A 21,425-nucleotide genomic window follows, 5' to 3' on the forward strand; every position below is an offset into this window, starting at 1 on the left:
GCACTCCACTCAAGTGTTGGGAGATCATGGTGATTTACTGGGACATGATCTTGTTCTGAGCCAAGATGGCATCCAGTGTGTCCACCTCTATGACTCCTCTCTTCTGAGCTGCCCCATTGTTCACGGGGTTCCTCTCAAAAGTATACATGTACTGGTTGTTGGCAACCATGTCAATGAGCTCCTGCGCCTCCTCAGACGTCTTCTTCATGTGGAGTGAGCCACCAGCAGAGTGATCTAGTGACATCTTGGACATCTCAGAGAGGCCATCGTAGAAGATCTCTAACATGGTCAACTCTGAGATCATATCAGGAGGGCATCTTTTGATTAGCTACTTGTACCTCTTCCAAGCTTCATAGAGGGACTCTCCCTCTTTTTGTCTGAAAATCTGGACCTCCACCCTAAGCTTACTTAGCTTCTGAGGTGGAAAGAACTTGGTCAGAAATCTATTGACCATCTTCTCCCATGTGTCCAGGCTCTCCTTAGGCTGATAATCTAGCCATAGCCTTGCTTACAGCAAAGGGGAAGAGCATGAGCTTGTAGACCTCTGGATTCACTCTATTAGTCTTGACAGTATCACAGAACTGTAGGAAATTAGAGATGAATTTGTTGGGGTCCTCCTACGGGAGTCCATGAAACTGGTAATTCTATTGCACTAGAGTGACCAGTTGAGGCTTAAGCTCAAAGTTATTTGCACCAATGGCAGGTATGGAGATGGTGCGCCCACAGAAGTCAGATGTGGGTGCAGTATAAGACCCAAGGACTTTCCTTGCATCTCCTCCAGCGTCTGGATTGGCTGCCATGGTTGTATCTTCAGCTTCTTGCTCAAAAGCATCCGTGAGATTTTATTTGACTCTACTAGCTTAGGCTTGTTGCAAACGCCTCCTTAAGAATCTCCTAGGTTCAGGATCGGAATCAAGAAGGGCTTCTCTATCCCTGTTCCTGCTCATAAACAAGAAGAAACAAAATAAGAAAGAAAGATGGGGGTCTCTATGTCAGAATATAGAGGACTCCCTATGAGAAACTATAATGAAAATATCAGCTAAGATAGAACAAATAAAAAGAATTGGGAATAAGGAAAGGATGTTTTTTAAAAAAATTTTGAAATTAAAAGAAAAAGAAAGAAGTAAAAGGATTTTTTCGAAAAAGAAAGAATTAAGAAAAGATGAGACATACAATTAACTAAGAAGATTTGAAATCAAAGATAGAATATTTGATTTTGAAAATTTTTTAAAATTAAAAGGAGAAAGTCAAAGAGAGATTTTAAAATTCGAAAGTTGGAAAGAAAAAGTCAAGAGAAAGAAACAAGATAAGATAAGATTTAAAAATTTAAAGATTTTAAAATTCAAATTTGGAAGAAAGAAAAACAAACAAAATACTAACCTTTAAAAATTGAATTTAAAATAAAGATAAAATAACAAAATTTTGAAAATTAAAGAAAAAGATATGATAAGGATCAAAGAAGAAAAGATAAACAAGAAAATTAAATTTAAACAACAAGATTTACTAACGGGACACAAAACTTAAAATTTTTAAATCAAGAAAGAAAAATATTCAAAATTTTCAAAAATTTAAAAAAAAGTTTTTTTTTCAAAAAATTATAAAGAACAAAAAGACTCTAGAAAGACACCAAACTTAAAATTTGAAATTAAATCAAAATATGATAACAAGAAAAACTCGAAAATTAAAAAGGGAAAGATAAGCAAGATTAATTTTAAAAATTTAAAAGAAAAACACTAAAAGAACACCAAATTTAAAATTTTTGAAATCAAACAAGTGAAAAACACCAAAAGATTCGAAACAAAGAAAGAAATAAAAGGTAAAACAAGATAGAAATCAAAAGTTCAAGAAAGCAAATAAGAACAATTTTTCGAAAATCAAGCAGAAAGAAAATAATTAACCAAAACTACTAAGAAAGACCGAACTTAAAATTTGACACAAAATATGAAAAACAGAAAAAGATGACTAAACATGAATTTTTGAAAAATTTTAAGAAAGGAAATAAGAAACACAATTAAAAAAACTAGTAAAAGTACCTGATCTAAGCAACAAGACAACCGGTAGTTGTCAATCACAAACAATCACCAGGAACAGCGCCAAAAACTTGGTGCTCGAAATTGAACTCCCACAACTTCACCGGCAAGTGCACCGGGTCGTCCAAGTAATACCTCAAGTGAGTGAGGGTCGATCCCACGAGGACTGTTGGATTGAGCAGGCAATAGTTATCTTACAAAACTTAGTCAGGCAAATAGAAAAGGGAGTTGTTGTTGTAGGCACATAAAATAAAATAAAAAAGAGAGCAGTACGAAATTGGTGTAGAAACAATAATGAGAAATCATTTAAGGCTTTGGAGATGCTTATCTTTCCGGATTAGTACTTCTTACTGACTATATTAACAACGGATTAGGTCAGGATTGACAACATCTGCTATCCTTTCTTCGTCCCTGCTCAAGATTCTGCCAAACTTGCCCGAAATTCACCTAAAATTATAGAAAAAACAAAAAAACTCAAAGTAGCATCCGAAAAATGAATTTTACACTAAAACATAATAAGTATAACTAAAAACACCAGAAAAATGCTATAAAAAAGGGTATAAGATGCTCTGTCATCAGAGGCCAACAAAACGGATATCCAAATAAAAAAAAGACAGTGACTTGGGGATCGATCATCCCGAGGCTAAAAAAATAGATATCCAAATAACAAAACGGATATCCAAATAAGTGAACGGCTAACTGAGGATTGATCACCTCGAGGCCAACAAAACGGTTATTCTAATAAGTAAATGGCTACCTGGGATCGATCACCCCGAGGCCAACAAACCGGATATCCAAATAACAAAATAGATATCCAAATAAGTAACGGCTACCCGGAAATCGATCACCCCAAGATTAACAAAATGGATGTCCAAATAATAAAACAGATATCTAAATAACAAAAAATGGCGGCCCGAGGATCGATCACCTCGAGGTCAACAGAATAGATATCTAAATAACAAAAAACGGCGGTTCGGGGATCAATCACCCCGAGGTCAACAGAACGAATATCCAAATAACAAAATGGATATCCAAATAACAAAAAATGGTAACCCGAGATTGATCACCCGCGAAGTCAACAAAACGGATATCCAAATAAGTAAACGACTATCTGGGAATCGATCACCCCGAGGCTATCAAAACGGATATTCAAATAACAAAAAACGGCAGCCCAGGGATCAATAACCCTGAGGCTAACAGAACGGATATCCAAATAATATTAAACGGCAGTCCGGGGATTGATCACCCCGAGGCCAACAGAACGGATATCCAAATAACAAAACAGATATTCAAATAACAAAAAACGGTGACCCGGAGATCGATCACTCGCGAAGCCAACAAAGCGAATATCTAAATAAGTTAAATGGCTACCTCCAAAACTTATCACCTCAAAGACCAACAAAACGGATATCCAAATAAGCAAAATAAGCCAACTATTAAAATCGGCCCACCAAGAGGCCTAAAATAAGTTCACAATAATGGCCAAAAAGGCCACACAAAACAAACATGAGCTGACGGTCTTTCAATTCACGGAAAGCCAAACTCACCAACATCTCACCAATCAGCGCAGGATGACGTCACGCCCTTTTCAAGCCCCTCACGGCATCCCAATAATAGAAAACTAAACTCGTCAACAAAAATGGCAATAAGATCTAAACTAATGATTTTCCAACTCACAGAAAGCGAAACTCACCAAATACTTAAATACAATTTTTTGTTATATAAACACATAAAATTTTCATTAATAAACACATAATTTTTTTAAAAATAAATAGAAAAAACATAACATAAAATTTTTATACATATACAAAATCTTATTTATCTAAATATAAATATTTTTACCATAAGCATAAATTTTTTAAAATAAACAAAAGAAGAAAACACATAAATTTTTTATTAACAAACAAGAATTTTGGAAGAGACACGGAGAAAAAAAACTTAGAAAAAAAAACATATAAAAAAAATTATGTAAATTTTAGAAGAAAATATAAAAAATTTTAAGTTTAGAAAAAAAATATAGGCTATGCTAATATAATAATTTTCTTTTCTTTCTACTCTTTGAAAGTGTTCTATTTTCTGTCAAATTTTTTATCCTCTTTGTCTTTCCTTTCCTATTTTTTTCTTTTAAAATATGAAATAGAGAAGAAAAAGAAGCGATAACAATAAAGAAGGAAAATTTTACTACAACAACAACCGAAGAAAGAAAACGTGAAATTGAAGTTTATAATTTCTATATTTGTGTAAGTGATTTTTATTTGAACCAATTAATTATTAGACTATTTTAATTGGATTTGACTAAAAATAAAATTGATCATTGATCAATAAAAAAATTGATATATTAATCTTTATACTTTTTAGTTTGCATAATACAGAAGTTTATTTTCATATTAATGACATACTAGTTTAAGCTCATTTATACTAGGTATATAATAGAATTATAAAAAAAATATTGGTGTCTAATTTTCTTTATCTATTCTTTTATGCTTTATACAATTTATAAAAAAACATATTATTTTTAAGAGTTAAATCCAAGATGTTTTATTAAATTATAAATTATTTATCATCTCAACTAACTCAATTTTTATTTTATATATAAAGAGAATACAAGAAAGATTACTTTCTATTTTTTTTTAAAATGTCCTTTGTTGTATATAATTTATAAAAAAAATATTATTTTTAAAATTTGAACCAAGTCTTAACGAATTTAATTTTTAGGGCAAAAAAACGTAAATAAGCCAAGGAAAGAATAATTTTACACAAATCAGCCAAAGCAAAATGTGATTCATCAATCAACCAAACCACGTTTATATGTAGTTCGAACCTACCTTATTCGAACTTGGATTGCATGTAATTCGAATCATATAGATTCGAATTACTCACTGACACTCAAAGTAACATAATTCGAATTCATCTGATTCGAATTAGGCAGCAACATGTAATTCGAATGATGTTTATTCGAACTACTTCCATGCACGCCATTCAACGTAATTCGAAGGGGTTTAATTCGAACTACACCAAGTGTAGTTCGAACCAGGCTAATTCGAATTATAAAGGAGCAGAGTTGTATATATATGGTGTGAACGTGAGTTGCTCTCATTAGAGGGGAAAAATGGCTAGTGAGGAGAGTTTTGTAGTGTTGGTTCACCACAGAGGATCGATTAAGAGGAAAACACGTTCTGGTGTGAAGTTCACTGATAAGGATCCTCTCTGTATTATCGTGAGGCCTACGACTAGGTATGATGACCTTGTTAACTCTGTACTGCTGAAACTTGGACTGGAAGGTGTGAAACAGGTTAAGAAGTTTTTCTATCGCATTCCAATCACGGTGCTCCAAGAAACCGTGAAGTATGATTGTTTCACGATCGGGAGTGATGAGGACTTGCAGGTCATGTTTTATTGTCGCCGGCAGTTTCCCGAAGTGAGGACACCAGAGTTGTTGGCAAAGTTGGTTGATGTGGTATCCAGCTCGGGGGGTTCGAATCGGAATACCCCCACTTTAGCCAAGGTAGCCGGTTCTAGCTCCAGACCTGCCGGTGCTTCTTCGTCCGTCCCTGTGTACGAGCCACCCATCCAGCCAGTCGCCTCCCCTTCGTTCGCTGTTGATCTCAACGGCAGTGTAGGCGTCGAGGTTGGAATAGGGGATTTTGTGCCGACCTCTTTACAGTGTGCTTTACCGGCTGGGGTTAGAGATGGATTGTTGGATGATCCAAAGGACGATGATGTGGAGCCAGATATGATTGCTGATGACAGTGGCGATGATGTTGGAGCGAGTGAGCCTGCAGGGGTGGGAGGTGGTTCTAGCTCTGGCACACAGCAGTACCCTCCACATTTTTCATCTTTGGACTTGGATGCCATCAGGCAAGAGGGGGTTCCTGGGGAGCCTGCTGGATTTGGAGCTAGAGATGTGGAAGGATCTGCAGGTCTGACAGAGTTTCAGGTTGGTCAACAATTTTAGGGTAAAGATGAGGCCTTGTTAAGTGTCAAGACTTACAGCATCCGCCAAGGTGTACAGTACAAGGTAGTGGAGTCTGACTATCGCCGGTATGTAGGCAAGTGTTCTGAGTTTGGGAATGGGTACACATGGTTGATTCGGCTGAATCTCCGGCAGCACAAGGGCATTTGAGAGGTCAAACGGTACGACGGACCGCATACGTGTCTCGCGACCTCCATCTCCAGTGACCACAGGAGTTTGGACTATCATGTGATCTCGGCATTCATTATGCCAATGGTTAGGGCTGATGCATCCGTCAGCATCAAGGTACTCCTAAATGCGACGGCCGCACACTTTGGGTTTAGGCCAACGTACAGGAGGGTCTGGTTGGCGAAGCAGAAGGCTGTTGCCATCATCTATGGTGACTGAGATGAGTCCTACAATGAGCTCCCTAGGTGGCTGTTAGGAGTTCAGCAGACGATGCCTGGTACTGTTGCAATCCTTAGGACGAGCTCTGTTCGAGTAGGGGGACAGCTGAACGAGTCTCAAGCTTATTTTCACCGACTGTTCTGGACGTTTCCACCATGTATTGAGGCATTTTGTCATTGCAAGCCATTAGTTAGAATTGACGGCACCCATCTGTATGGCAAGTATGGGGGAACGTTGCTTGTCGCGATTGCACAAGACGGGAACTCCAACATACTACCCGTTGCATTCGCACTAGTCAAGGGTGAGAATGCCGAGTCCTGGTCCTTCTTTCTCTCCCACCTGCGTCAGCACGTGACACCGCAGCCGGGTCTGCTGGTTATATCGGACAGGCATAACGGCATCAAGGCCGCACTTGAGGCTTCCAACAGAGGATGGTTACCTCCAGCTGCATACCGTGCATTCTGCATTCGACATGTAGCAGCAAATTTCGCCCTAACCTTCAAGGGCAAAGACACAAGGAGGCTTCTTATGAATGCAGTGTACGCCCGAGGTAGAGTTCGATTACTGGTTTGATATTCTGTTGTCTGAAGATCCTGCCATGTATGAGTGGGCGAACCAGATTGAGTATTCATTGTGGACACAGCATTGTGATGAAGGTCGGAGATTCGGGCACATGACGACAAATATCTCTGAGTGTGTTAACTCAATCCTCAAGGGGGTCAGAAACCTCCCTGTGTGCTCGCTGGTGAAGGCAACATACAGAAGGTTGGCCGAACTATTTATCCGCAAGGGGAGAGAGGCTAAGGCCCAGCTGGGTACCGGACAACAATTCAGTCAACACTTGGTGAAGTGTATCGAGGCCAACTTGAAGACGGCAAGGTGCTTCACGGTGACTTTGTACGACAGGGATAACTCGGAGTTCACTGTCGCAGAGACGACTCCCACTAGTTCGTTTTCACTGGGTAGCTACAGGGTCTCACTTGGATCTCAGACATGTGATTGCGGATACTTTCTGGCACTTCATTTCCCGTGTCCTCACGCCCTAGCATGCTGTGCCTACTCACGGCTTACGTGGCAGCCGTACATCCACCAGGTGTATCGTCTTAGTTCCGTCTTCAGTGTGTATCAGATGGGGTTCACACCTCCCATTCCGGAGGGTTTCTGGCCACCATATGATGGGCCAACAGTGAACCCAGACCCGAACAAGAGGCTGCGAGGGAGAGTCATCCCAGGTCGACTCGGATACGGACCAATATGGATGAGACAAATCCGAACCGGCCGAAGAGATATGGCCTTTGTCGGCAACCCGGACACACACGTTGGAGTTGCCCACAGGTCGGAGGACCAGCCCATACAGGGGGACATCAGTAGGTATATTGTTAGCTTTGGTACTTTGTTGATTTCACTTTGGCGTTTAGATTCCACTATTTTAGGTTTCCTTAGTTGTAGTTGATAACTGTTAAAATTTGTTAAACTTAATGCGATGTACTTTGCAAGGGGTATTAATTAATGAATATGTTCCGTTTCCATGGTGAAGCATAAAATGTCCGATTAATACACAAGGCAAAAATGCCATCTACAAATTACATGAATACATGATGGGAAAAATATCCTAATAACTTAAAGAAACAATGAACACCCATTTTCAAAGTAATGGAAACACGATAAAGCAACAAAGTACTCAAACATGAATAACCAAAATACAAGTTGGATCATAGAGGTACATGAAAGACATAAATAAAGATGGCTAAGATACAACACTGATCATCAAATAAAGTCATACAACATACACAAGAGTCATCTGAACAGATGCGAACCGGTGAAGCGACGACGGGATACCTGATGAGCGGATATTTTATACACTTTTTGGGGTTAATTTCATGTAGTTTTTAGGATATTTTAGTTAAGTTTTTAGTATATTTTCATTAATTTCTAGGAAAAATTCATATTTCTGGACTTTACTATGAGTTTGTGTATTTTTCTGTAATTTCAAGTATTTTCTGGCTGAAATTGAGGGAGCTGAGCTAAAATCTGATTCGGGCTGAAAAAGGACTGCTGATGCTGTTGGATTCTGACCTCTCTGCACTCGGAATGGATTTTCTGGAGCTACAGAAGTCCAATTGGCGCGCTTCCAATTGCGTTGGAAAGTAGACATCTAGAGCTTTCCAGCAATATATAATAGTCCATACTTTGCTCAAGGATAGATGACGTAAATTGGCGTTCAACGCCAGTTCCATGTTGCAGTCTAGCATCCAGCGCCAGAAACAGGTTACAAGTTGGAGTTCAACGCCAGAAATAGGTTACAACCTGGCGTTGAACGCCCAAAACAGCCCAGGCATGTGAGAAGCTTAATGGGTTCCAGAAGCAGATTTCTGCACTATCTATCATAGTTTACTCATTTTCTGTAAACCTAGGCTACTAGTTTAGTATTTAAACAACTTTTAGAGATTTATTTTGTATCTCATGACATTTTAGATCTGAACTTTGTAATCTCTTACGGCATGAGTCTCTAAACTCCATTGTTGGGGGTGAGGAGCTCTGCTGTGTTTCGATGAATTAATGCAACTATTTCTGTTTTCCATTCAAACATGCGTGTTCCTATCTAAGATATTCATTCGCGCTTAATTATAGAGAAGTTGGGCGTAGTGACAGACGCAAAAGGATCAATGGATCCTATTCCAGCATGAGTGGGAACCGACAGATGATTAGCCGTGTAGTGACAACGCACGTGGACCCTTTTCACTGAGAGGACGGATGGTAGCCATTGACAACGGTGATCCACCAACACACAGCTTGCCATGGAAGGAACTTTGCACTTTTGCATGCATGAGGGAAGAGGAATACAAGAGAAAAGCTGAAATTCAGAAGACAAAACATCTCCAAAACTCCAACATATTCTCCATTACTGCATAACAAGTAACCTTTAATTCATGCCCTCTTGTTCATTTGCAAGTCAACTGATAACCACAAATTAATATCCTGACTAAGAGTTGCAAGATAACCATAGCTTGCTTCAACCCAACAATCTCCGTGGGATCGACCCTTACTCACGTAAGGTATTACTTGGACGACCCAGTGCACTTGCTAGTTAGTGGTACGAGCTGTGAAAAGTGTGATTCACAATTCGTGCACCAAGTTTTTGGCGCCGTTGCCGGGGATTGTTCGAGTTTGGACAACTGACGGTTTATTTTGTTGCTTAGATTAGGAAAAAATTATCTTTTTAATTTAGAGTCATTACATTTGAGTCTCTTATCTTTATTTTCCCTCTCTATTTTTTTCAAAGAAAAAATTTCAAAAAGGTTTTTCAAGAAAATATTATTTTTTTTCTTTCTTTCATAACTCAGTTGGCTAGAGCATTGGTCTATGTTCTTGGTAATTGGGTATCTTCTTTTTAAAATCTTTCTTTTCAAAAATAATTTTTCTTTGATTAAATCTTGTGCCAAACTTTAAGTTTGGTCTTTTCTTGTTGATTTCTCTTTGGTTTTCGAAAATTTTATTTTGGTTTTCCAAAAATTTTAAGTTTGGTGTTCTACCTTCATGTTCTTGTTGTTCTTGTGATTCTTCAAAGTGTTCTTGAGTCTTTCTTGTGTTTTGATCTTAAAATTTTTAAGTTTTGTGTTCCTTGGTATTTTCCCTCCAAAATTTTCGAAAACAAGGAGCTTTAGATTTAAAAATTTTAAGTTGTGTGTCTTTTGTGTGTTTTTCTCTTTCATCATAAAATTCAAAAATCAAAAAAATATCTTTTCTAACCATTTTTAAGCTAATATTTCGAAATTCTTCATAAAAATTCAGATTTCAATTTCAAAAATTTTATCTTATCATATCTTAGTTGTCAAGTTTTTTTTTAAAAAAAATCATATCTTTTTCAAAACTTCCTAACTATTTTTCTTCTTTCTCTCTCTTCATTTTTCGAAAATCTTCACCCATTTTTATTTATTTTATTTTAATTTATTGTATTTTCGAAATAAATAAATAAATAAATAAAAATATTTTTTCTCTATTTTACATCATCTTCTTTTCTCCATTATGGATCTAAGTGGAAATGAACAGTCCAGAAGGACTCTGGGGTCATATGCCAACCCCACTACTGCTTCATATGGGAGCAGTATCTGTATACCCTCCATTGGAGTCAGTAGCTTTGAGTTGAATCCTCAGCTCATTATCATGGTGCAGCAAAGTTGCAAGTATTCCGGTCTTCCTCAGGAAGAACCTACAGAGTTTCTGGCACAGTTTTTACAGATTGCTGACACAGTGCATGATAAGGAAGTAGATCAGGATGTCTACAGACTATTACTGTTTCTATTTGCTGTAAAAGATCAAGCTAAGAGGTGGTTAAATAACCAACCTAAAGCTAGCATAAAGACATGGAAGCAGCTGTCAGAAAAATTCCTGAATCAATACTTCCCTCCCAAACGGATGACACAGCTAAGGCTGGACATCCAAGGCTTTAAACAAGGAGATAATGAATCTCTTTATGATGCTTGGGAGAGATACAGAGAGATGCTAAGAAAATACCCCTCTGAAATATTTTCAGAATGGGTGCAGTTAGACATCTTCTATTATGGGCCCACAGAGAAAGCTCAGACTTCTCTAGACCACTCAGCTGGTGGGTCTATACATATGAGAAAAATAATTGAAGAAGCTCATTGATACAGTTGCCAGAAATCAGCATCTGTACCTAAGTAGTGAACCTTCCATGAAAGAAGAGGCTAAAACAGTGATTGCTGAACTCAGTCCTATAGAATAAGCTACTGAATTCAATCAGCAATTGGATTTCCTAACAAAATAGTTAGCCAAATTCAAGGAGAGACTACAAGAGACAAGAATGGCTAATATAAATATGGAAGTACAATTAAAGCAAACAAAGCAGCAGCTGTCAAAACAAATAACAGAAGAGTGCCAAGCAGTTCAATTGAGAAGTGGGAAAACACTAGATGCCCCACCACAAGGTAGCAGGAAGCCAAGAAATAAGCAAACTACCCAAAATCCATCTGAGGACAGTAAGATCCCGGAGAGGAATAATTCTGGCAATCAAACGCCAGAAATTGGGTGGAAAGCTGGCGTTGAACGCCCAAACCATGCTCAGTCCTGGCGTTCAACACCAGAAACAAGCAAGGAATTGGCGTTGAACGCCCAAAAGAAGCACAATTATGGCATTCAAACGCTAGGAACAAGTGAGGAGTTGGCGTCCAACGTCACCCCGGCTTCTAACTCTGGCATTCAAATGCCAGTGAGGGATCAGACATACACAAGTGCTGATAACAACCCCTCTAAAAAGGCTTCTCCAACCACCTCTGTAGGAAATAAACCTGCAGCAACTAAGGTTGAGGAATATAAAGCCAAGATACCTTATCCTCAAAAACTCCGCCAAGAGGAGCAGGATAAGCAATTTGCTCGCTTTGCAGATTATCTCAGGACTCTTGAAATAAAGATTCCGTTTGTAGAGGCACTTGAGCAAATACCTTCTTATGCCAAGTTCATGAAAGAGATCTTGAGTCATAAGAAGGATTGGAGAGAAACTGAAAGAGTTCTCTTCACTGAAGAATGCAGTGCAGTCATTCTGAAAAGCTTTCCAGAAAAGCTTAAAGATCCCGGAAGCTTTCTGATACCATGCATATTAGAGGGTAATTGCACCAAGACAGCCTTATGTGATCTTGGGGCAAGCATCAACCTAATACCTGCATCCACTATCAGAAAGCTTGGTTTAACTGAAGAAGTTAAACCAACCCGGATATGTCTCCAACTTGCTTATGGCTCCATTAAATATCCATCAGGCGTGATTGAGGACATGATTGTCAGAGTTGGGCCATTCACCTTTTCCATTGACTTTGTAGTGCTGGAAATGGAGGAACACAAGAGTGCTACTCTCATTCTAGGAAGACCTTTCCTAGCAACTGGACGAACTCTCATTGATGTCCAAAAGGGGGAAGTCACCCTGAGAGTCAATGAGGATGAGTTTAAGTTGAATGCTGTCAATGCCATGCAGCATCCAGACACACCAAAAGACTGCATGAAAGTTGATCTTATTGACTCTTTGGTAGAGGAAATCAACATGGATGAGAGTCTCAAATCAGAGTTGGAAGATATCTTTAAAGATGTTCAGCCTAATCTTGAGGATTCAGAGGAATTGAAAGAGCCTCTGAAATTTCCTCAGGAAGAGGAAAAACCTCCTAAACCCGAGCTCAAACCATTACCACCATCCTTGAAATATGCATTTCTGGGAGAAGGTGACACTTTTCCAGTGATCATAAGCTCTGCTTTAAATCCACAGGAAGAGGAAGCACTAATTCAAGTGCTAAGGACACACAAGACAGCTCTTGGGTGGTCCATAAGTGACCTTAAGGGCATAAGCCGAGCTAGATGCATGCACAAGATCTTATTGGAGGACAATGCTAAGCCAGTGGTTCAACCACAGAGGCGGCTAAATCCAGCCATGAAGGAAGTGGTGCAGAAAGAGGTCACCAAATTACTGGAGGCTGGGGTTATTTATCCTATTTCTGATAGCCCCTGAGTAAGCCCTGTCCAAGTTGTCCCCAAAAAGGGAGGCATGACAGTGGTTCATAATGAAAAAAATGAACTGGTTCCTACAAGAACAGTTACAGGGTGGCGCATGTGTATTGACTACAGAAGGCTCAATACAGCCACCAGAAAGGATCATTTTCCCTTACCATTCATAGACCAGATGCTAGAAAGACTAGCAGGTCATGATTATTACTGTTTTTTGGATGGCTATTCAGGCTACAACCAAATTGCAGTAGATCCCCAGGATCAAGAGAAAACAGCATTCACATGTCCATCTGGAGTGTTTGCTTACAGAAGGATGCCATTTGGGCTGTGTAATGTGCCTACAACCTTTCAGAGATGCATGCTCTCTATTTTCTCTGATATGGTGGAAAAATTTTCTGGAAGTCTTCATGGATGACTTCTCAGTATATGGAGACTCATTCAGCTCCTGTCTTGATCACCTGACACTGGTTTTGAAAAGATGCCAAGAGACCAACCTGGTTTTAAACTGGGAAAAATGTCACTTTATGGTGACTGAAGGGATTGTCCTTGGACATAAAATTTCAAACAAGGGAATAGAGGTGGATCAAGCTAAAATAGAAGTAATTGAAAAATTACCACCACCTACCAATGTTAAGGCAATCAGAAGCTTTCTGGGGCATGCAGGATTCTATAGGAGGTTTATAAAGGATTTTTCAAAAATTGCAAAACCTCTAAGCAACCTGCTAGCTGCTGACACGCCATTTGTGTTTGACACAGAGTGCCTGCAGGCGTTTAAAACTCTGAAGGCTAAGCTGGTCACAGCACCAGTTATTTCTGCACCAGACTGGACATTACCATTCGAATTAATGTGTGATGCCAGTGATCACGCCATTGGTGCAGTACTGGGGCAGAGGCATGACAAGCTTCTGCATGTCATTTATTATGCTAGCCGTGTTTTAAATAATGCCCAAAAAAATTACACAACCACAGAAAAGGAATTACTTGCAGTGGTCTATGCCATTGACAAGTTTAGATCATACTTAGTAGGATCAAAAGTGATTGTGTACACTGACCATGCTGCTCTTAAATATCTACTCACAAAGCAGGATTCAAAACCCAGGCTCATAAGATGGGTGTTGCTTCTGCAAGAGTTTGATATAGAAATAAGAGACAGAAAAGGAACAAAGAACCAAGCGGCTGATCATCTATCCCGGATAGAGCCAATAGAAGGGACGTCTTTCCCCTCTCTTGAAATCTCTGAGACCTTTCCGAATGAGCATTTGTTTGCCATTCAGGAAACACCATGGTTTGCAGACATTGCAAACTATAAAGCTGCAAGGTTCATACCCAAGGAGTACAGCAGGCAACAAAAGAAAAAATTAATTACTGATGCAAAGTACTACTTGTGGGATGAACCCTATCTCTTTAAGAGATGTGCAGACGGAATAATCCGTAGGTGTGTGCCTAGAGAAGAAGCACAGAGGATCTTATGGCATTGCCATGGATCACAATATGGAGGCCATTTCGGAGGTGAGCGAAAAGCCACGAAGGTCCTCCAATGTGGCTTCTACTGGCCTACCCTATATAGAGATTCCCGAGAGTTTGTACGTAACTGTGACAGCTGCCAAAGAGCTGGTAATCTGCCTCATGGTTATGCCATGTCTCAACAAGGGATCTTGGAGATTGAGTTGTTTAATGTATGTGGAATCGACTTCATGGGGCCTTTCCCACCATCATACTCAAATACTTATATTTTGGTGGCAGTCGATTATGTATCAAAATAGGTAGAGGCCATTGCCACACCCACTAATGATACCAAAACAGTGCTGAAGTTCCTCCAAAAACATATCGTCAGCAGGTTTGGTGTCCCTAGAGTACTAATCAGTGATGGGGGCACTCACTTCTGCAACAAACAGCTTTACTCTGCCATGGTCCGGTATGGGATTAGCCACAAGGTGGCCACTCCATATCATCCACAGACAAATGGGCAAGCTGAAGTCTCTAATAGAGAACTAAAAAGAATCCTGGAATGGACTGTCAATACCCGTAGAAAGGATTGGGCAAGAGGGCTGGATGATGCTCTGTGGGCTTACAGAACAGCATTCAAGACTCCTATAGGAATCTCTCCATACCAGCTTGTGTATGGGAAGGCCTGTCATCTGCCTGTGGAACTGGAACATAAGGCCTACTGGCAACCAGATTCCTGAACTTTGATGCCAAACTAGCTGGAGAAAAAAGATTGCTCCAGCTGAATGAGCTAGAGGAATTCAGATTCATTGGTTTCGAAAATGCCAAGCTTTATAAAGAGAAATAAAAAAGGTGGCATGACAGAAAGCTGTCATCTAGAATCTTTGAACCAGGACAAAAGGTTCTGCTATTTAACTCTAGGCTCAGGTTATTCCCTGGGAAACTGAAATCCCGGTGGAGGGGACCATATATGATTACAAGTGTATCACCATATGGTTATGTGGAGCTTCAAGACATTGATTCTGATAAGAAGTTCATTGTTAATGGACAGAGAATCAAGCACTATCTTGAAGGCAATGTTGAGCAAGAGTGCTCAAGGCTGAAGCTAGATTAAAAGCTCAGCAAGGTCCAGCTAAAGACAATAAAGAAGCGCTTGCTGGGAGGCAACCCAGCCATTGGGAAAACTTTTCTGTTGTTTTTCCCTATTCTTGATTTTATTTGTTTATATAAAGTTCACTATTAACAAGGCAAGGAGTCAATTGCATAGGTTCACAGGGTTACAGAAGGATTCAGCAATCAAAACAGAGAAAAAGAGTTCGCTGGCAAGAAAACGCCAGTAAGAGGCACAACTAGGCGTTAAACGCCCAAAAGGAGCATCTACTGGGCGTTTAACGCCAGTAATGATAGCCATCTGGGCGTTAAACGCCAAAAAGAAGCAGCTTCTGGGCGTTTAACGCCAGATTGACAGCATCCTGGGCGTTCAGAAAAATGCCCAGTGACAAAGGAGTTTCTGGCGTTCAACGCCAGAAAGAAGTAACAGCTGGGCGTTGAACGCCCAGGAGAAGCAGCATTTGGGCGTTAAACGCCCAAAACATGCAGCATTTGGGTGTTTAACGCCAGGATGGTGGGGAGGAGGTAAATTCATTTTTTTTTTCATATTTTTTATTTTAATTTTAAATTTTCATGTTTTAATTCATGATTTCTTGCATAAATATGTTACAAACCCTAATTTCTAAAAACCCTAATTTCTAAAAATCCTACTTTAAAAATATCAAATGTATCTTAATCCATAAACATAAATTCTTTTTCAACCCAATCCAACTCTTTTAAATTTTCCAAAATAAATCTATCTCTTTTCCTTCTAAAATCTTTTCAACTCATCAATATCTTTTTCAAATTTCCACATTATTTTTTCAAAATTCAAATTTATCTTTTTCAAATATCTTTCATATCTTTTCAATTTTAAATCACATCTTTTCATATCACACTTATTTTTTATAAATCATATCTTCTATCTTATCTTTTTTAAAATTTTCGAAAAACCCACCCCCCTCCCTTTTAAATCCACATTCGGCCTCCCTCCTCTCATCCACCATTCGACACTAGCTCTCCTTCTATCCCTCTCCTTTCTCTTCTTTTGCTTGAGGACAAGCAAACCTCTAAGTTTGGTGTGTTTATCCGTGATCACTAAATTATACCCACTAAGATCATGGCTCCCAAAGGAAAATAACCCACTCCAAGAGGCAAGAAAGAGAGTATTCCAAAACCACTTTGGAATCAAGGGAAGTTCTTAACCAAAGAACATTCAGACCATTACTACAAAATAATGGGTCTAAGATCAGTGATCCCGGAAGTCAAGTTCGATCTGAAAGAAGATGAATATCCGGAGATTCAAGAGCAGATTCGAAACAGGAACTGGGAAGTCCTAGCTAATCCTGAAACAAAAGTGGGAAGGAATATGGTTCAGGAGTTCTACGCTAATCTGTGGCAAACAGACAGGCAGAGAATATCTGGAACTGCCCTCTATGACTATCGGACTATGGTCAGAGGAAAGATTGTTCACATCCACCCTGACAAAATCAAGGAGATCTTTAAGCAACCTCAGCTGAAAGATGATCCAGACTCCTTTAATAGGAGAATGATGAGAACAAACAAAGGCCTGGACAAGATTCTAGAGGATATATGCATCTCTGGAGCCAGGTGGACCACCAGCAGCAAGGGTGTCCCAAATCAACTCAAGAGAGAAGATCTCAAACCAGTCACCAGAGGATGGCTGGACTTCATTGGGCGTTCTATATTGCCCACTAGCAACCGTTCTGAAGTCACCGTTAAAAGAGCAGTGATGATCCATTGCATTATGTTGGGAAAAGAAGTGGAAGTTCATCAACTGATTCCATCTGAATTTTACATACTTGCAAATAAGAACTCCAAGGATGCCAGGTTGGCTTATCCAAGCCTAATCTCTATGCTCTGCAAGGATGCTGGAACAAGGATGGGAATAACAGAGTACATCTCAGTGGAGCAACCAATCACTAAAACCACAATGGAAAAATAACAAGTGCAGGATGACCCCATCAAGAGGAGGGTGCAAGAATTTCTCCCAGAAGTCCCTCAATTTGAATATTGGGAATAGCTTGAAGCATCTGTTATCAAGTTGCAAGAATCTATGGACCAAATAAAGGAAGAACAGCAAAATCAAAACAGTATGCTCTGCAAACTGCTCAGGGAACAAGAAGAGCAATGGCGTGACTTAAAGGAACTGAAGCGTCAGAAGTTATCTCTGGAAGGACCAAGCACCCCACAGACTAGAAGAACATCCACATCCCAAACTCAAGGTTGTTGAGTTCTAATCTTAGCCTTAACTCTGTGATAATTGTTCTTATTTGAGTTTTACCTTAGAAGTTATAGTAGTAATTAGTAGTGATTTTATCTCCAATTAAGCTATAATTTATTTTTCTCATCATCATTAAACATGAATAAAATAGAAGATTTTCTTTAGAATAAGGAGGCAATATTTTTCGAGTTTTTAATAAAACAATTCTAATTGTTTACATGTGGTGGCAATGCTTTCTGCCTTCTGAATGAATGCCTGAACAGAGCATATGTCTTTGGAATTTGATGTTCTTGAATGTTAAATATGTTGGCTCTTGAAAGAATGATGAACATGAGACATGTTATTGATAATATGAAAAATCATAAAAATGATTCTTGAAGCAAGAAAAAGCAGCGAATACAAAGCTTGCAAAAAAAAAAAAAAAGAAGAAGCAAGCAGAAAAAGCCAATAGCCCTTAAAACCAAAAGGCAAGGGTAATAAAAAAAGATCCAAGGCTTTGAGTATCAGTGGATAGGAGGGCCTAAGGGAATCAAGTCCTGGTCTAAGCGGCTAAACCAAGATGTCCCTAACCATGTGCTTGTAGCGTGAAGGTGTCAAGTGAAAACTTGAGACTGAGCGGTTAAAGTCAAGGTCCAAAGCAAAAAGAAGAGTGTGCTTAAGAACCCTGGACACTTCTAATTGGGGACTTTAGCAAAGCTGAGTCACAATCTGAAAAGGTTCACCCAACTATGTGTCTGTGGCATTTATGTATCCGGTGGTAATACTGGAAAACAAAGTGCTTAGGGCCACGACCAAGACTCATAAAAGTAGCTGTGTTCAAGAATCAACATACTAAACTAGTAGAATCAATAACACTATCTGAATTCTAAGTTCCTATAGATGCCAATTATTCTGAGCTTCAATGGATAAAGTGAGATGCCAAAACTGTTCGGAAGCAAGAAGCTACTAGTCCCACTCATTTAATTAGAATCTGAGCTTCACTCAAAAACTCTGAGATATTATTGCTTCGTGACTTATTTGTATCCTATTTTATTTGTCTAGTTGCTTGGGGACAAGCAACAGTTTAAGTTTGGTGTTGTGATGAGCGGATATTTTATACACTTTTTGGGGTTAATTTCATGTAGTTTTTAGGATGTTTTAGTTAAGTTTTTAGTATTTTCATTAATTTCTAGGAAAAATTTATATTTCTGGACTTTACTATGAGTTCGTATATTTTTCTGTAATTTCAAGTATTTTCTAGCTGAAATTGAGGGAGCTGAGCTAAAATCTGATTCGGGCTGAAAAAGAACTGCTGATGCTGTTGGATTCTGACCTCTCTGCACTCGGAATGGATTTTCTGGAGCTACAGGAGTCCAATTGGCGCGATTCTAATTGCGTTGGAACGTAGACATCCAGGGCTTTCCAGCAATATATAATAGTCCATACTTTGCTCAAGGATAGATGACGTAAACTGGCGTTCAACGCCAGTTCTATGTTGCAGTCTGGCATCCAGCGCCAGAAACAGGTTACAAGTTGGAGTTCAACGCCAGAAACAGGTTACAACTTGGTGTTGAACGCCCAAAACAGTTCAGACACGTGAGAATCTTAGGTCTCAGCTCCAGCACACACTAAGTGGGCCCCAGAAGTGGATTTCTGCACTATCTATCCTAGTTTACTCATTTTCTGTAAACCTAGGCTACTAGTTTAGTATTTAAACAACTTTTAGAGATTTATTTTGTATCTCATGACATTTTAGATCTAAACTTTGTAATCTCTGATGACATGAGTCTCTAAACTCCATTGTTGGGGGTGAGGAGCTCTGCTATGTTTCGATGAATTAATGCAACTATTTCTGTTTTCCATTCAAACATGCGTGTTCCTATCTAAGATATTCATTCGCGCTTAATTATAGAGAAGGTGATGATCCGTGACACTCATCACCTTCCTCAATCCATGAATGTGTGTCTGACAACCACCTCCATTCTACATCAGATTGAATGAGTATCTCTTAGATTCCTTAATCAGAATCTTCGTGGTATAAGCTAGATTGATGGCGGCATTCATGAGAATCCGGAAAGTCTAAACCTTGTGTGTGGTATTCCGAGTAGGATTCTGGAATTGGATGGCTGTGACGAGTTTCAAACTCGCGAGAGTTGGGTGTAGTGACAGACGCAAAAGGATCAATGGATCCTATTCCAGCATGAGTGGAAACTGACAGATGATTAGCCGTGTAGTGACAGCGCACGTGGACCCTTTTCACTGAGAGGACGGATGGTAGCCATTGACAACGGTGATCCACCAACACACAGCTTGCCATGGAAGGAACTTTGCACTTTTGCATGCATGAGGGAAGAGGAATACAAGAGAAAAGCTGAAATTCAGAAGACAAAGCATCTCCAAAACCCCAACATGTTCTCCATTACTGCATAACAAGTAACCTTTAATTCATGCTCTCTTGTTCATTTGCAAGTCAACTGATAACCACAAATTAATATCCTGACTAAGAGTTGCAAGATAACCATAGCTTGCTTCAACCCAACAATCTCCGTGGGATCGACCCTTACTCACGTAAGGTATTACTTGGACGACCCAGTGCACTTGTTGGTTAGTGGTACGAGCTGTGAAAAGTGTGATTCACAATTCGTGCACCAATACCCGTGTCTGTGGCCTCTCCGGATAAGCGGCTCCTCGTCCTCATCCTCATCCTCATCCTCGTCCTCATCGGGGGAGCTATACGGCATCCAGATGAACTACAAAAATATTTCAACATTGGGAGGCCAATTAATGCTCCAAAGTCATAAAGGTTAATTAACTAAATAAACATTGGCGTCTACTATACTCACATCCGTGGCCTGTAACATGTCTATCCTCAATCTCCACATCTACACTCTAGGTCCCTTCTTGCTACCGGAAGGGTTGTAACCTGACCACCTGCATGTCACATCGGTGTTATAGCTAATTAAAAGTGTGACAGAATTCTATAACATTAAAAGCATACATGGAATTAATTAATTTAACTTGAAATAGAAGAGTCCGAGAATGGTACCTCAAGGCCAATGGCCAGCTGCACGTATCATATCCAGCATGCCTAAACCTAGGAAAGCGCCAAAAGATCCAAGACTGAAGTAACTGTAATGGGCCCGCTAACTTCACCACATGTCTGTTGGCCACTCGGCACATGCACCGGTACAGCCATGCTAGTGTTGCAGACCCCAGCTGTAGGCACCCATCTCCTCAAGCCTAGCCACGTAGGGTAGCCATCTGATGTGAATATGGTTGCCGGACTTGTCGGCAAACAGCTGAGTGCCCAACAACATCATGATATAGGCACGAGCAAAGCGGCGCACAGTCTCCTCGTCGGCTCCCGCGGGGTACTTTCCAAAAGTCTCCTGGAACCAGGTGCAGTTTACTGCGAACTTCTGAACCTGGCTCAGAGGAGGAATCACTCCAAGCAACTCCTGGAACCACACCCAAGCTGGACGGCCACCCTGGATGTATATCTGAAAATCTGTAAGGCAACCACTGACATATCGCCCGTCCACTGGCAACCCCAACTGGTACGCCACGTCCTGAAGTGTGATCGTGCACTCTCCGAACGACATGTGGAAGGTGTGCGTCTCTGGACGCCACCGCTCGACGAAGGCACTGACAAGGGGCTCATCTAACCAGAACCATCTATCGTTCAGTCTCGCAAGATGGTATAATCCAGCTATCTGCAAGTACGAAACGTACCGCTCATCTAGTCGCATGCCCTGCTGCCGCCGCATGC

General features: G+C 39.9%; 1 non-coding gene across 1 annotated transcript; it reads left to right on the forward strand.

Moving 5' to 3' along the window:
- Nucleotides 1-299: 299 nt before the first annotated feature.
- Nucleotides 300-406, forward strand: LOC148576413 (small nucleolar RNA R71). Its single transcript, XR_015903881.1, has one exon. It is a non-coding gene; the product is annotated as a small nucleolar RNA R71 (small nucleolar RNA).
- The last annotated feature ends 21,019 nt before the right edge of the window (nucleotides 407-21,425 follow it).

The sequence above is a fragment of the Arachis ipaensis genome, chromosome B1 (genome assembly GCF_059453495.1).
Source record: "Arachis ipaensis isolate K30076 ecotype BB chromosome B1, ASM5945349v1, whole genome shotgun sequence".
Taxonomy (NCBI): Eukaryota; Viridiplantae; Streptophyta; class Magnoliopsida; order Fabales; family Fabaceae; genus Arachis; species Arachis ipaensis.